The sequence below is a fragment of the Mirounga angustirostris genome, unplaced genomic scaffold, assembly GCF_029215605.1.
Source record: "Mirounga angustirostris isolate CCGP_5_RB_7025 unplaced genomic scaffold, mMirAng1.0.hap1 SCAF_11, whole genome shotgun sequence".
Classification (NCBI taxonomy): domain Eukaryota; kingdom Metazoa; phylum Chordata; class Mammalia; order Carnivora; family Phocidae; genus Mirounga; species Mirounga angustirostris.
Window position 1 is genome coordinate 9534392 of NW_026991719.1, and position 14443 is coordinate 9548834.

Sequence of the window (14443 nt, forward strand, 5' to 3'; positions counted from 1 at the left end):
GTGACTGCTTCCCTTCTCACGGGCTGACGCAACGCACTGGGCCGTAGATTCTAGGCGCTTCCATCATGGCGAATTGCATGAGTCGACATCTTGAGCAGAAGTGTAGTAACACCTCCATGAACCTGTAACTGAGTCTCATTGTCTAGGGGTCACACTGCTAAGCAGAGTACTCTATTTTGGAAATTAGAACTAGTTCCCTGACCTGTAGCACCCCCGGGACAGGGGTTAATTCCCCCCCCCCCCCAGGGCCAGGTCCATATGGGAGCCCGCCAAGCAGGCCTCCGTCACCTTAAATACAAGGGTTCCCAGCGCCCACCTCTCTGTCCTAGGCCTGCATTTCCCACGATTCAGTTGCCTTTCGCGTGAACCACGGGAACTGAAATACCCGGTTAATTTATAACCTGCCAGTTATTGTTTTAACACACGACTCTTCTCCATTAACACATCATGATGGATTAATCTGTGAGATAATCAACTCCCCAGAGCTGGCCACCTCAGTTGACAGAACACAGGAAATGTGTTCTGAGTGGAGAGAATGAATCTGAAACAGTCTCGAGTTTGGCTCCCATTCCCAAGGGCAAGGCCCCCAAAAGGAATGACAGGGCAAGGGGAGAGTGAAGAGGATCTTAGGAAGAACAGTATAAAATGAAGTTACTGGTACCTGGACAGTGTTATGAAATGGGGTGTGGAGGAGGGAAGGAATTCACATTTCTTAAGCAGTGAATGCAAATTAATGCTTCATTTACTCCATTAAATCTTCACGTTGCCTCTCTGAGGCTAGTATTAGGAGCTCCATCTTAAAGATGATGGGTTAACGCAGAGATGTAGGTGAGATCAGAGGCGTTAAGCCAGCTACCCAAGGTCACCGAGGACGGACATTGTCCCACCCCAAACGGACCCAGCTCTGTCCCACCAGTCCAATTGGTTTTCCAGTTTTACTGGGGACCAGAATCACCTACGGCGCTTGGAAACCATGTGGATTCCAGGCCTCCACACCAGAGAGCCTGATCCCTGGGGCCCAGGAATCTACATTTCTAAAACGAGCCCAGGTGCCTCTGGCGCAGCTGGTCCGCAGAGCCCAGTTTGGGAAGGACCGCAGCTTCCTCTGGGACACCCGGGACGGTTAATAGAGGGGTCACTTCAGCAAGGAAAGCCCGCGTTCCCCCAGGCATGCTCAGTATCTCTTTCTCCTTCTGTGTCTAACCCTCAGAGCTCTTACCCGGCTGCTAGGGTCCCCCTAGGCACTTGTTTTGGAGGGATATAATTTACATAGGATTGTTCGAGGCTAAAATGTGTTCAAGGCTAAAATGTGAAGACAATTTGGACAAGAACACGGGACAGATTTAGGTAGAGACGGGTAAGTGGCCAACTGGATTCACAGTCCCTTAAGTCCTGACAGATAGAGCTGCTTATATTCACAATTTAAAGGGCGCCTTTGCTATAATTTTCCTACTATCTGACGGAATTCGTGGTTTTATGTATACGGTGCAGAGCGCCACCTAGCGGAACCTCATGGCTGTTGCTGTTCATTTCCTGCCACCCCCAGCTGGGTCTCCAAAGTGAGGTGTAGGAAGAAAATATAAAAATAGATATCATCTTTTCAAAAGTGTGTTTGTGGCTATTTCATCATATACCCATTGCGTTAATACAGAAATATGTAAGGATGTATGTTAAATGTTGTTTACTGATGAGAGGACAATATAAAACAATGTTGAAGACCATAGATTATCGAATCTTGGTTTTGAGCATTTATTTCCCTTGCTTTGGCTTGGTGTCTCAAGTTGGGGGGTCATGCATTTCCCTTTGCAAGTGCAGGTGTAGATGAAAAACCTGAGCAGCCCTCTTTCCCTATGACACATTTCTGTTTTTCATAGACAGTGGCCCCCAATGTTACACTTTGGTTTAAGCAAAAATGGAATCCCTCTTATTTTTGTCTCTGGCTCTCCGACTCTCAACCTCTTTTGCTGAGCACCCCCCACTCATATTTCTGAATAATCTAACCACTAACCATTCTCTCCTGCCACCACTCTCACCCCACCGGTCCATAAATAGCATCTTTGAAGGCTGCTGAGACTTGATAGTTCGAGAGTTAGTGGTCTTTTTCATCCTAATGACCTGTGAGTTCAGGAGCACTGTCCCTGGGTGGGCATGATGCTTGGGTGCTCCATGCCCACTTCCCACAAAGTTAACCAAGTCAAAGATGATGGAATGCTCACATGCATATATATATATATACACATATGTATATGGCATATATATATTCATTCATATATATGTGTGGTTTTGTGTGTATATACATACATATATATGCATGGGTGTATATATTTGTGTTTATGTGTATGTATGTGTGTTATTAGAATTGCTAAGTCTAACTTCTACATGGGTTAGTTGTAAAACTAAGTGATATAATCCAAGAAAAGTACTCAGCATGGGGTGTGATATCTACCAAGTGTTCCATAAATATTAGCTTATATTACTATTTTTAGTTTATTACTTTAGATATATGGTCGATTTTATATTCTTGAGCGGTGAATAGTTTTAATCTTTTTTTTAAGCACACAGATTCTGAGAATTTTCTTCTACTAACCATTTCTGCTGTGTATAAAGTTTATGCTCAACATTTCATGTACTATATTCATATACTGTTTTAAAATTTTTTCATGTAAGGAATGACACTCAATTTGTTAGGTCTTCCCTTCATTACCTATTCTCAATCACTGTTTGGTCTACTCTTGTTTTCTTTGGCTGTAAATCTATCAAACTTTCCAGAAATGTCTCAGATACCCAGAGCTCATTTCTGTAGGCTTTTTTTAAATATAATTTTTCATTTTCCCTAATCTTCTATCTAACCATGAGAATGCTGACCACTTCCTGCTTAAAATTTATTTGAGGAAAGTCCCTTTTTGTTGGTCCAAGTTCCTATATTTCCCCAGTTCTGCTTTTTCCTATGATCTTACAAGAAGAAAAATAAGAAAATCCAAACATATGAAACCCTGTGATGGTTCTTTTTTTTCTATTTTAAAGATTTTATTTATTTATTTGAAAGAGCAGGAGCAGAGGGAGGGGCGGAGGCAGAGGGCAGAGAGAGAGGGAGAAGCAGACTCCCCGCGGAGCAGGGAGCCCGATGCGGGGCTCGATCCCAGGACCCTGGGATCATGACCTGAGCCGAAGGCAGACGCTTAACGACTGAGCCACCCAAGCGCCCGATGGTCCTTTATCTGTAAGAATCAAAATTGAATTCTGATACTTGCCCTAACTCTGGGTATAATTGGTCTTCACTGTCACATGGGAGTTTACATTTTTCCTGATATAGCCTGTTTTCGTGAAACTTTATTCAAAAAGCCTCCTTGAGAGAGACCATATCAAGGTTTATATCCAAAAATATAAAGTGCTTTCTTCTGAGACGGTGATGTGCAGGGTTTAATCTCTCCATAAGAGGGGCTGGTCGCCAAGTCGAACCACGCCCAGCCTTGCTGAAGCTCACTTGGTCGTTTCGAATTCCACTCAGAAAGTCTGCAGGTTTCAGAATTGCTGGTGTCTGAGGGACCAGGTCACTTACATCTCTCGGCAGCTGAGCAAGACACACTGGCGCCAGGTGGGGCTCAGATCCAGCACTGGCCCAATTTGATGCCCAGAGCTTGGACTTGTCATCTTGTGACTCTCCAATACCCCGACTCAGCTGAGGTGACCCACCCAGGCATAGGTCGAGAAACAGAAATGCAAACCTTCAAGCCAGAGTGAGGACTTCCTGCCATACAGAGCTAATTTAGGGCAGTGGAAGCAAAGACAGGGTACACTCTGCTTATGGGCAGACGGTCCCAAGAGAAGAAGAGCCGGGAGACAGGAGCAAGCAGGAGCAGAGACCATTTCCCCACTGTGGCCAACATGGCAAGTCACTCTCTGCCGTGAGAAGCACAGGAAGGGGTGAAGGGCAAAAAGGACATGTCTCCGTCCTTCACTGTGATTTTGATTTGCATTTCTCTGGTGATTAGTGATGTTGAGCACCTTTCCATATATATATATTGGCTGGTCGTGTATCTTCTTTGGAAACATGTCTATTCAGTTCCTTTGCCCATTTTTTGAAATTGGGTTTTTTGTTTTGTTGTGTTGTGGGTTTTTTGCTTGTTTTTTGTTTTGTTTTGGTTTGGTTTGGTTTTTGTTTTTGCTGTTGAGCTGCACGAGTTCCTTTGTATTTTAAATATTGACCCCTAACCAGATTTGTGGTTTGCAAATGTCTTCTCCCATTCTGTAGGCTGCCTTTTTCATTTTGTTGATGGTTTCCTTTGCTGGGCAGAAGCTTTTTCGTTTGATGTGCTCCTACTTGTTGATTTCTGGTTTTGTTGCCTGTGATTTTGGCTAAAAAAAAAAAAATCATTGCCAAGACCAATGTCAAAGAGCCTTCCCCCTATGTTTCCTTTAAGGAGTTTTACGGTTTCGGTTCCTACGTTTAAGCCTTTAGTCCACGCAAACACACAGGTGGGAGATGACTCTGTCCCATGAATCACGAGGGTTGTAACCGCAGAGATTCTCAGGCTGGGGATAATACCAGGGTATCTCACCAGGGAGGACATATTTATTGTGAGACAGCCACAGAGATTTGGATATCGGCTCGCCCACCTGTCCTAGTAGGTTCTTAACCTTGGTTGCCCCTTAAAATTACCTAGGGAGCTTTAAAAATCCCCATGCCTGGGCCCCACGTACGCAGACTTTGGTTGAACTGGTCTGGGGGATAGCCAGGGCTTTGGGATGTGAAAGCTCACAGGTGAGTCCAGGATGCAGGCACAGTTGAGAACGGTGGCTTCAGGATAACTGCTCTATGACAACCTCTTCTCAGACTTGAGCACGCAGCGGAGTCACCCGAGGGGCTGATTAAAACTCACTGCAGGTGGATCCCACGTCAGTTTCTGATTCAGTAGGTCTGGAGTTGAGCCCGAGAATTTGCATCTCTAACAAGCCGGGCCCCCGGGATGCCAACGCTGCTGGGTCGGGAACCACACTTTGAAAACCCATGCTCTCCTGAGTGGTCCCCAAACTTCACTGGCTTCGGTGGCCCGGCCCTGGAGCTCCTGGGTCCATACGTTTGAGTCCTGATTGCTGCATTTTATTTTATTTTATTTTTTTTAAAAGATTTTATTTATTTATTTGAGAGAGAGAATGAGAGACAGAGAGCATGAGAGGGAGGAGGGTCAGAGGGAGAAGCAGACTCCCTGCCGAGCAGGGAGCCCGATGCGGGACTCGATCCCGGGACTCCAGGATCATGACCTGAGCCGAAGGCAGTCGCTTAACCAACTGAGCCACCCAGGCGCCCGATGGCTGCATTTTAAATAAGAGCCGGATGATCCCCTACCAAGTGATCTAAAGACCCGTCTTTACAGAGCTGTCCCCTGGGCACAGTTTATATGTACCACTTTAGGTGCTGAGATGACACTGGTAGACAGTAACTGAGAATGTCACCTTTTCTTTCCCTTTGCCCCTCTTCCTTTGTTTCCATCCAAGCTGACCTTCGGCTCTGTGCACGTTGCCTTGGGGGACATGTGCGGGCTAAGTTATTTGGATTTTGTCTTCTAGAGGCCTACTGGTCTTAGGGGATCATAGGGGGTGTTGGGGAGGTAAGGCGATGCGAGGACATCTGGGTCTCCAGGAAGGGCAAGGGGAGAAAGCTGCTTCTCCACCCGTTTTGAAGAGGGAAGGGAAGAGGCGGGCCAGGGAGGCCCGTTGTTCATTCTGAGAAAAGAGGGAATGTGCCAACTTCATGTGCATAATGATTATGAAATGGATGGTGCATGCACACGCGCGCGCGCACACCTCTCTGAAACTATTACATCACACCCGGGAACTGCGCGCAAGCCCTGGGAGGCATGGCTCCTCCAGGCCTCCCCAAGGCTGACTTAGGCTTCGGGAGAGTCCGGTAGGGTGAAGCTCAGAGATGGAAGAGAAACTGAGTCCTAGAAAATCAGTGTTTCTTTCTGCACATCGCAGGGGGTAGACATTCACACCACATACACTAGCCACACGTTCAACTACGTGAGTGTTTTCCACCTGCCTAAATCGGATTTTGTTTTCTCAAAATCAAACTCAGTAAGTGGACTTAGAATATGCATTGGGAAGTCTGAGCTTGATTTCCTATCACTTAAAATTTATAAAATTAAGCCTTCTCTAGCTCATCGCTTAGTTAGAATTCTCTACCTATTCCCAAACGGGGGAGCAAAAGTTTCTTGTTTTGCAGTGTTTGCATTTCTTAAATCTCAAATCCTTTTGAGACCCATAGGCCAAATCGTGAATATCAATTCTTTTTATTTAGAAACTTGCGCTGCCTTCACTGAAACTGCCCCCAAACTAGGAATAAAGCCTTTATACACGTGCAGATTTGTATTAACTTTTACAGTGATTTAAATTTTCATACTCCTGTATACTTTATCACACACAAATGACTGGGCCTGCTAGTCAGGAAATCCGAAATATTGGGCTGGGAGCGCCACCTGGTGGCAGGATGGTTATTAACACCTTTGCCCTTGGCTGGATCTTCCAGAAGTAATTTCTGACCTTGAAGGCCTTTCTGCAATCCCCTGGGGTGCAGATGCAGAAAGGAAGAAGCAAAAATGGTTTTCTCCAACTCTAAGAACACCCCTGTAAGAGAGTTGGAGACTGGAAAAAGCGAATTCGAAGGGAAGAGAAAAGAAAACATGTTGGGGGTGGGGGGAGGGGAAGAGGTACTTGAGATGGTGAGGAATCAGGGGAAGACTTTATGGAGTCTTCCTCTCCACTGGAGCCCTGGGCCTCCAACCTAACAGACTGTTCTCCAGTTTTCAGAGTGCCCTCCTATTTGAATTAATTGGCTGTTCCCCAAATCTTCCCGCATGGTTTCAGGCTCTGGTATTGACCCCCTCCCCCCCAGCAGACGCTCTCACCCCCAAGTATCCAACGTGACCGCCTACATCCCAAAGACACCGGAGGCTCCCCGACATGCACTTTGTCCAATGCCCTCCGCTCCACACCAGAATGTTTGGTGTCACGGTCTTCCGCACCTTCGCACAAAAATGAGATTCTCCCCCCAAAGAGCCCGTCCACCAAGATGCCTATCTTATTCCTCAAGGAGAGGTGGGCCTCCCATAGGGGTTCCTTCCCCTTGGAAAGTGAAAACCCCGCCCAGCCTGCTCTGGGCTCGATGACTTTTGCCGACTTGGAAAACCTGTTCCATCAGGTATAGCCCGTGTGTTGTACAAACACGCTTTTCCGTTCTGCAGGCGTTTCGTCTTCCCGGAACATGGTTCTGTTACTTTCCTTACAAAGATGTTTGTTGTGGCATTGTTTGTAATTAAAAAAAAAAAATTAGGCAAAATCCAAATGTCAATCATTGGGAGATTCGTTAAGTAAAATGTTACATCCGTACACTGTGCACGGCAGAGCCATTAAAAATGATAATAAGACAGAACTACAAATTCAAAACAAGGCTAGGTGGAAAAAATGGTACAGAGTAGTACTCGTCGTCTGATCCCAGTTTTGCAAAAGAATTGCTTGTAACGCGGGGCGCCTGGGTGGCTCAGTCGTTAAGCGTCTGCCTTCGGCTCAGGTCATGATCCCAGGGTCCTGGGATCGAGCCCCGCATCGAGCTCCCTGCTCGGCGGGAAGCCTGCTTCTCCCTCTCCCACTCCCCCTGCTTGTGTTCCCTCTCTCACTGTGTCTCTCTCTGTCCTATAAATAAATAAATAAAATCTTTAAAAAAAAAAAAAAGCAAAAGGAATTGCTTGTAATGCCAGGTCATATACGCAGAGGGAGTATCTTCAAGATCATACACCAAATTGTTACTACTGGTTTTCTTTGACGGGTGGAATTTGGAGGGCTTTCAGCTTCTATGTTGTACATTCCTGAATCTGAATGTTTAGAACTCTGTGGTAATATTATAATCAGGAAAGATTTATATATATATAAATGTGTGTGTATATATATATAAATATGTATATATATGTGTGTATATATATATGACTTCCCTTAATTTTACTGATCTAATCCTCTGTGTCTCCCTTCCATTTTTCCCCAACATTTATCAACTGATACGGGCACTGGGGCCGTGCTGGCTGAATAAAACAGCTCTTGGACTCAAAAGGTTTGCAGTCTGGCAGAGTGGAAAATGGACCCGGACACATCGAGTGTAGGGCAGGATGTGACAAGTGCCGCAGAGCTGTCGGTTCATGTGGGCAAATTACTGAACCTTTGCAAGCCAGCTTCCTCCTCTGAAAGTGGAAACCGTAACCCCCACCAAAGCTGAATGTGGACCGTAGATGGGGAGAGCCTTGGAGGGGTGCCCGGGAAGCCAGGAGGGGTGTGGAGGACGCCTACCTGCTCTGCGGGCCGGCAGAGTGGGGGGCCGAGAGCGCACCGGCCCACCGAAGGCAAGCTCCCGTGACTCTCCCAAGTGGGGCGCAGGGGGGCAGGTGAAGAAGGCTGCAGAGTCAGGACCGGGCGAGGGCGGTCGCGTGAACTCAGGAGCAGGGCTGAGGTCTGAGCATACGGAGAGGGAGAGTTGGCAAGAGCTGGGCTCTGGATTGCAGAGAAGCTCACATCGCCGCCCTCTGGGGCCCTGCTGATGATGGGCGCTCCGGCCGAGATGCTGGCAGCCCGTGCCCTCCTTCGGGAAGCTTCCGCGATGTGCCGGGCTCGCTGCTCCGTGGGCCCGGTGATCGGGTCTGATTGCCTCGCCTGCTGCTGTGAAACCCCTTCTAAACTGGCTTTTGAGTCTTCTGCTCTCAAAACGACTTTGTCGAATGTCGCGGGTCAGCTTCTGTTTGCCAAATTAGGTGACTTTTTATAGGTCCCCGGGACCCTTTCTGTTGGTGGAATATCCGGTAGTGGTCAAGGGCACAGTTCTGGAGCCGGAGTAACCTGACTTTTTTAACCTCTTTGTGCTTTAGTTCCCTCCTATAAAAACTGAGCACAACCACAGCCCCTCCATCAGGGGTTCCTGGGAGAGGTGAGCAAGTTCGGAAGGGCCAATCTACTGAGGCTCAGCTACGGCTTGGGGAGCCCTTCCTTTCTTCTCCGACTCTCCCTCCCTTTATTCCAGAAACCTCGACTGAGCTTGCCACTATGCTACAGCCCCTGGGCTGGGCGCATGAGGATACAGTGATGAAGTCCCTGCCCTCAGGGACACTCACTAATCAGTGAACGTATGCTAAGACTTTGGAAAAAGGGCAACAAGGATGGCTTGGCCCTTTGGGAGTGCAGAGCATGAGGCCCCGCCGGCTGGGGTGGGGGGTGCAGTTTAGACGAGGCCACTCGGAGTTGATGGAGTCCAAACTGAGTCTTGGAGGAGTCCCAGAAGGGAGCCAAGTTTGGGTGGAGGGGTGACATGGGGGCACTGTGCGTGGCACTTGGGAGGGGAGACGGAGGACTGGGTCGGAAGGGGGCTTGCCCTTGGGGAGTTGGAACGGTCTTGTGTATCCACCCAGCCCTCTGTTTTGGATCTGTGGATCTGCCCTCTGCTTCCCACCCCCCCGCAGTACTCGTTGTGCGGAGGTAACATTGTACTTACTGATGCTCCTATTGATTAACATTTGGGTTTGTCCTAATTTTTTTTTTTTCTAAATTACAAAGTCACATCAAGTATCTTTGGAGGGGAAACAACACATCACGAATGTCCACACCTTCTGCCTGTGCTTTTCTTTGGAAAAAGCTGTTTGTCTTCTTGTATTGTTTTAAGTGGGAACATTCACCTTTGATTTTATATATCTTTACACCCATTTGCATATACAGAGAATCTTAACCTAGCTCAGTTTATATAGTCATTTTTCTTTTTAGTGTTTAAACAAATCTCTTATTTTAGGCTGGTTGTAGATTTACAAAACAGTTGCAAAGAGAACACAGAGAGTCCCTTAGAGCCGGCACCCAGTTTCCCCTGTTGTTAGCATCTTCTATTACTATGCTACATTTGTTGATACGTTATTATTAGTTAAACCCCATACTTTCTTTGGGTTTCATGAGTTTTCCCCTAACGCTCAGAATACCTTATTCCATGTAGTCAGCACATCTCCTTAGGCTCCTATGAGCTGTGACAGTCACTCAGATTTTCCTTGTTTTTGATGACCTTGACAGTTTTGAAGATTACTGGTCAGGGATTTTGTAGAGTACCCCACAATTTGGGTTTTTCCGATGTTTTCCTCATGATGAGACCGGGGTTATGGGTTTTGAGGAGGAAGAGCCACAGAGGTGAAGTGCCGTTCTTGACACATCATACCAGGGATAACTGTTAGCAACAAAATTCTTTTTCCCTTTGTCCATCAGTATCTATTAAGCTAAATATGGGTTCCCACTGACGTCTCCAACCAACCCATTGCCGCATGGTTCTTTCTGTCCTGCTCCCCCCACCCCTCCCCCCCGCCCCCGGCCATAAGCTCTATTTTTGACCGAGCCCCTTTATATCTTAACTTTCTAAAAAAACCCCTCACCCCCTCGCCACCCCCCTCTTTAGTCATGGATAAGGATGGCTAAGGCTTAAAGCTTTACAAGCTATAAACACCTTTCCATGTGACTGCAGGCTCAATGGAACAATCACACAGGATGGTCTCGCTTCATCACCCAACTCCTTCAACTGTGGCCCCTCCTTCGCTCTGTCCCCACCACCTGACCTTGAAAGCCTCCCCCTGTGTCAGCCAGCTTTCACTCCCCTCTCGGAAGCCTTTCCCTCCACGATGCTGTGGGGTTTAGAGCAAACCAGGGCACAGCCGTGTCAGGCCTCCTTTGCCTCCGTGCTCCCCACCGCTCTCAGGTAGTGAGGAAAGTTCCAGACACTGCTTCCCCTGCTCCTCATTCCCAAAACTTATCTGCGGCTTCTGAGTTTCCTCTTGAACTTAGCACAGGCCAGGCCCTTGTCTGAGACCCAGCTGGCATGTCTCTCTCTCTCTGTCAGGCTCCTCTCTGACCATCCCCTCCTCTTCCGGCTGGATAAATTAAACCTTGTCCAGGGAAAGGAAATGCCGTTTTATGTGTGGTTTCATATATTTCAAACATCTAGAACTCAACTGCAACTTTTGCAACTGCTCTTTGCTCGGGTCCTGTGGCGCCGACCCTTCCCTGAAGCAGTGACCGCCTCAGAGCCCCCTTCCCACCGGAGGGAGGTCGGGGGGTGGGGGGAGGACTCTCACTGGGAAATGTCTTATGAGGCCTTTCTGTCTCCCTAATCCCTTCTGGCCTGGGAACCCCTGTCAACACCTGAATTGGCTTTGGCGGACCGGGAACAGCCAGAAGGGACGTCAGGACACACGCAGTGCGTCACCGGAGAGAGAAATTGTATGATGATGATGAGCTGTTAGCAGAAGAGGTAGGGAGTAAGAACACAGAGTTGGTGGGAGCCAGAAAACTCACCCTCATCCTCTTCTCAAAACGTGGATGGGAGGCTTGATCCTGTCTGGCTTTTCACTTAGGGCATTCGTGAAGGGAGAAGTTGAAAGCACACAGAGCAGAAGTGGGGTGGTGGGTTCCCATGCTCCCTTCTACCGCTGCTGCCCTCCTGACCTTTGCTTTCAGTTCCCACAGCCCTGAAGTAAGGTGGCCCTTCCAGCTCTCAAGGGCGATGGCTTTTTGTGGTGTTTTGGCCCATTATTTGAGACACTGGCTTCAGGAAACACAGGAATGCGTTGCAATGGATGGAAAGACCCAGATTTTCAGATAACTGGTCTGCAACCTGGGACTGCCTCAAGAAGGGAATTTGTGGAGGATTGCAAGACCTTGCCTTGGCCCTGCTTGTGCGGTCAGACGTGCTGTTGAAAGGAGACAGTTCTATTTATGATGCTGAAATAGGCTTCAATTTGGTTTAGCTGAGCCACCATGTACAGTTGCGCAGGTTGTCCACTGCTCAAGAGTAGTTGGCCATATGACCAAGTGAGGCAGTAATCCAGCCCTCCCTCTTCATACCTCTGTGCCCTGATCTGGGGCTATATAGGCCATAGGAAGAGTGCCTTTAGCTAACTTTTTCATCCAGAGTGCTGCCATTTTCTGATGGGTATTGAGGTATTGTATAGACTAGCACTTTAAGCTTTTGTTTGAAATGAGAAATAATAGTACAAATGGAGAAGAACTGGTTGGGAAGGAGCATAATGGAGCAGGTGTAAGTCTGAGTGCTAACAGAGTGCTCTGGAGGTGGGTTAAGGGACTCGGGAGTGAGGGAGGGAGGGGGAGTAGGGGAAAAGCTATGGAATTGTGGGAACAGGTGCGGGAGGGCCATGAGATGGACAGTAGCCGCTACGTGCGGCCCACGTCACCGGTGTGTGCGCTGACCAGGGAGGGGCCGCGGGCCTGGAGGCGCCCTGAGAAGCTGCAGTGGGGCTCCCAGACGTTGGCCCATGGCAGCCGTGCCCTCAGGAGCTCTGCACCTCAATTTCAAGCCAGGATGGACTCACATCAGATCGGCCTTTGTGTAGAGGAATCCTCTTGTGCACGTCTTCATCCAAATCCATTGCTTTTAAAGGGTTCTTTTCCATGACTCCTCCCACTGTAGCCTTTTCTATGTTCCATGCTGATTTTTTTCGGACACACAACTGATGGCAGGTACCTGGTGCTGTCCTAGGTCTTGAGCCTTCTCCAGGGCTCCACGGGATTTCCCTGTGTGGCACTTCGCTGTGGCCTGGATGTGCAGAAGCCATCCGCTGCCCTGGGACTGCTCAGGTGCCCACTGACGCCAGAGGGAGAGGGGCGCGGGCAGCACCCCGACCGTGGCTCCCTTGGCCCGCTGTGGGCAACAGCCCAGGGGAGCGAGAAGCCCAGGACGAAGGAGTAGCGATGACACTGGCTGTGCCAGGTACTGTCCTAAGGGTTCCACGAGCCTGGCTTAATCCTCAAAGCCACCATAGGAAGAAGATACTGGTGTTTTTATCCCCACTTGAGAGATGGGAAAACTGAGGCTCAGGGAGGTTCATCTGGGACGTGCTGTTGCCTGACTGGAGCACTTAACGACAGATCATCTCCATTTTGAAATAAAGACCTGTGTCAGCATGGGGGGCAAAGGGAAGAACAAGGAAGGGGGAGCCGAGACTTTGGACCCACGCAGGGCAAGGCAGGGAAAGTGGGCCTGGCCACTGAGAGCCAGGTTTGGGGCTCAGGCAGAGGGCCCGCTCCTCTGGCCACTTTCCACATGGGACTAAGCTTCCAGTTTGCAGTGACTGTCCTGCCCTGGTGTCAATGTCATTGTCCTCTTTCATGGTTACTGGTTGGGTGGAAACACCTGCGACGGTTCACTTGATTTGAGTAAGTGGCCCATGTTCCCGAGCTTGCCAGGCGCGGGCACTGACCAGACTGGGCGTGAGTATCACCCAACCGTGCGCCGTGCTTGACGGGAGCCCAGTTGACTGGTCTGTGATCGGCTGACACTTTGTGGCCGGGGAGCCAGGGCATGTGTGTCTGGCTTTTCTAGAAAGGCTGGCCAGCAATCCAGCCTGGAGTTCAGCCCATTACTGGCAGTCATTTTTACTTCTTCTTTTTTTTTTTTTTTTTTAAGTTTTTATTGATTTATTTGAGAGAGAGTGAATGATAGAGCACAATTGAGGGGGAGGGGGCAGCGGGAGAGGGAGAAGCCGACTCCGCACTGAGCAGGGAGCCTGAAACAAAGTGATCTCAGGACCCTGGGATCATGACCTGAGCCAAAGGCAGATGCTTAACCGACTGAGCCACCCAGGCGCCCCTTTACTTACTTTTTCAAACCTTATTTTGGAGCAAATGGTTCAAGGGAAACCAAGAGACTGGTGGCAGGTAGATGAGATCTCTGAGCTCACTATCATGAAGGCTTTGGGGGAGCCCATGAAGCCACAGTCTGTGTTCCCTGGTGTCATGGGAACCCTGGGAGGGGGGAATAATAATGATACAATGTGTGTGCGTGTGTGCACGTGTGCGCACACATGCGCACACGAAAATATCACCCCCGCCCCACCCTGTCCCCAGTGTCAGGCAAGATGAAGCACATACTATCCCATTCCAAATGACTCTCTTGGTCAGGGGTCAGCCAATGCTTTCGGGAAAGTAAATATTTTAGACTCTGTGGGCCAAGAGGCACATTAAAGACATGATGTAGGTACTTACATAATAAGAGAAAAACACATTGCACGATTATTTAATTGATAAAATTCAAAATATAATAATCGAGTGCACTTTTTTGTAACATAGGCCTAATAATGACAAGAACGGAATTCTTTTGGGGGATGATCACATTCTGTGTAACTGAAGTTTAAGGTTAGTGTTCCTTATCATCAGATTGATTGCAAATGTTTATTTGTAAAAATTATTCTTCACCCCCATCCCCCCCACCCCGGGGCTGGATTTGGCCAACATGCTGCAGTTTGCTGGCCCCTGTGCATAGTTAGACCTTTGGAGGGGCTCTGAGAGCCCTAAATCCTGTTCACTTATCTGACAGAATCAAGAAATTAACGTTTCCTGGGCGCCTGGGTGGCTCAGTCGGTTA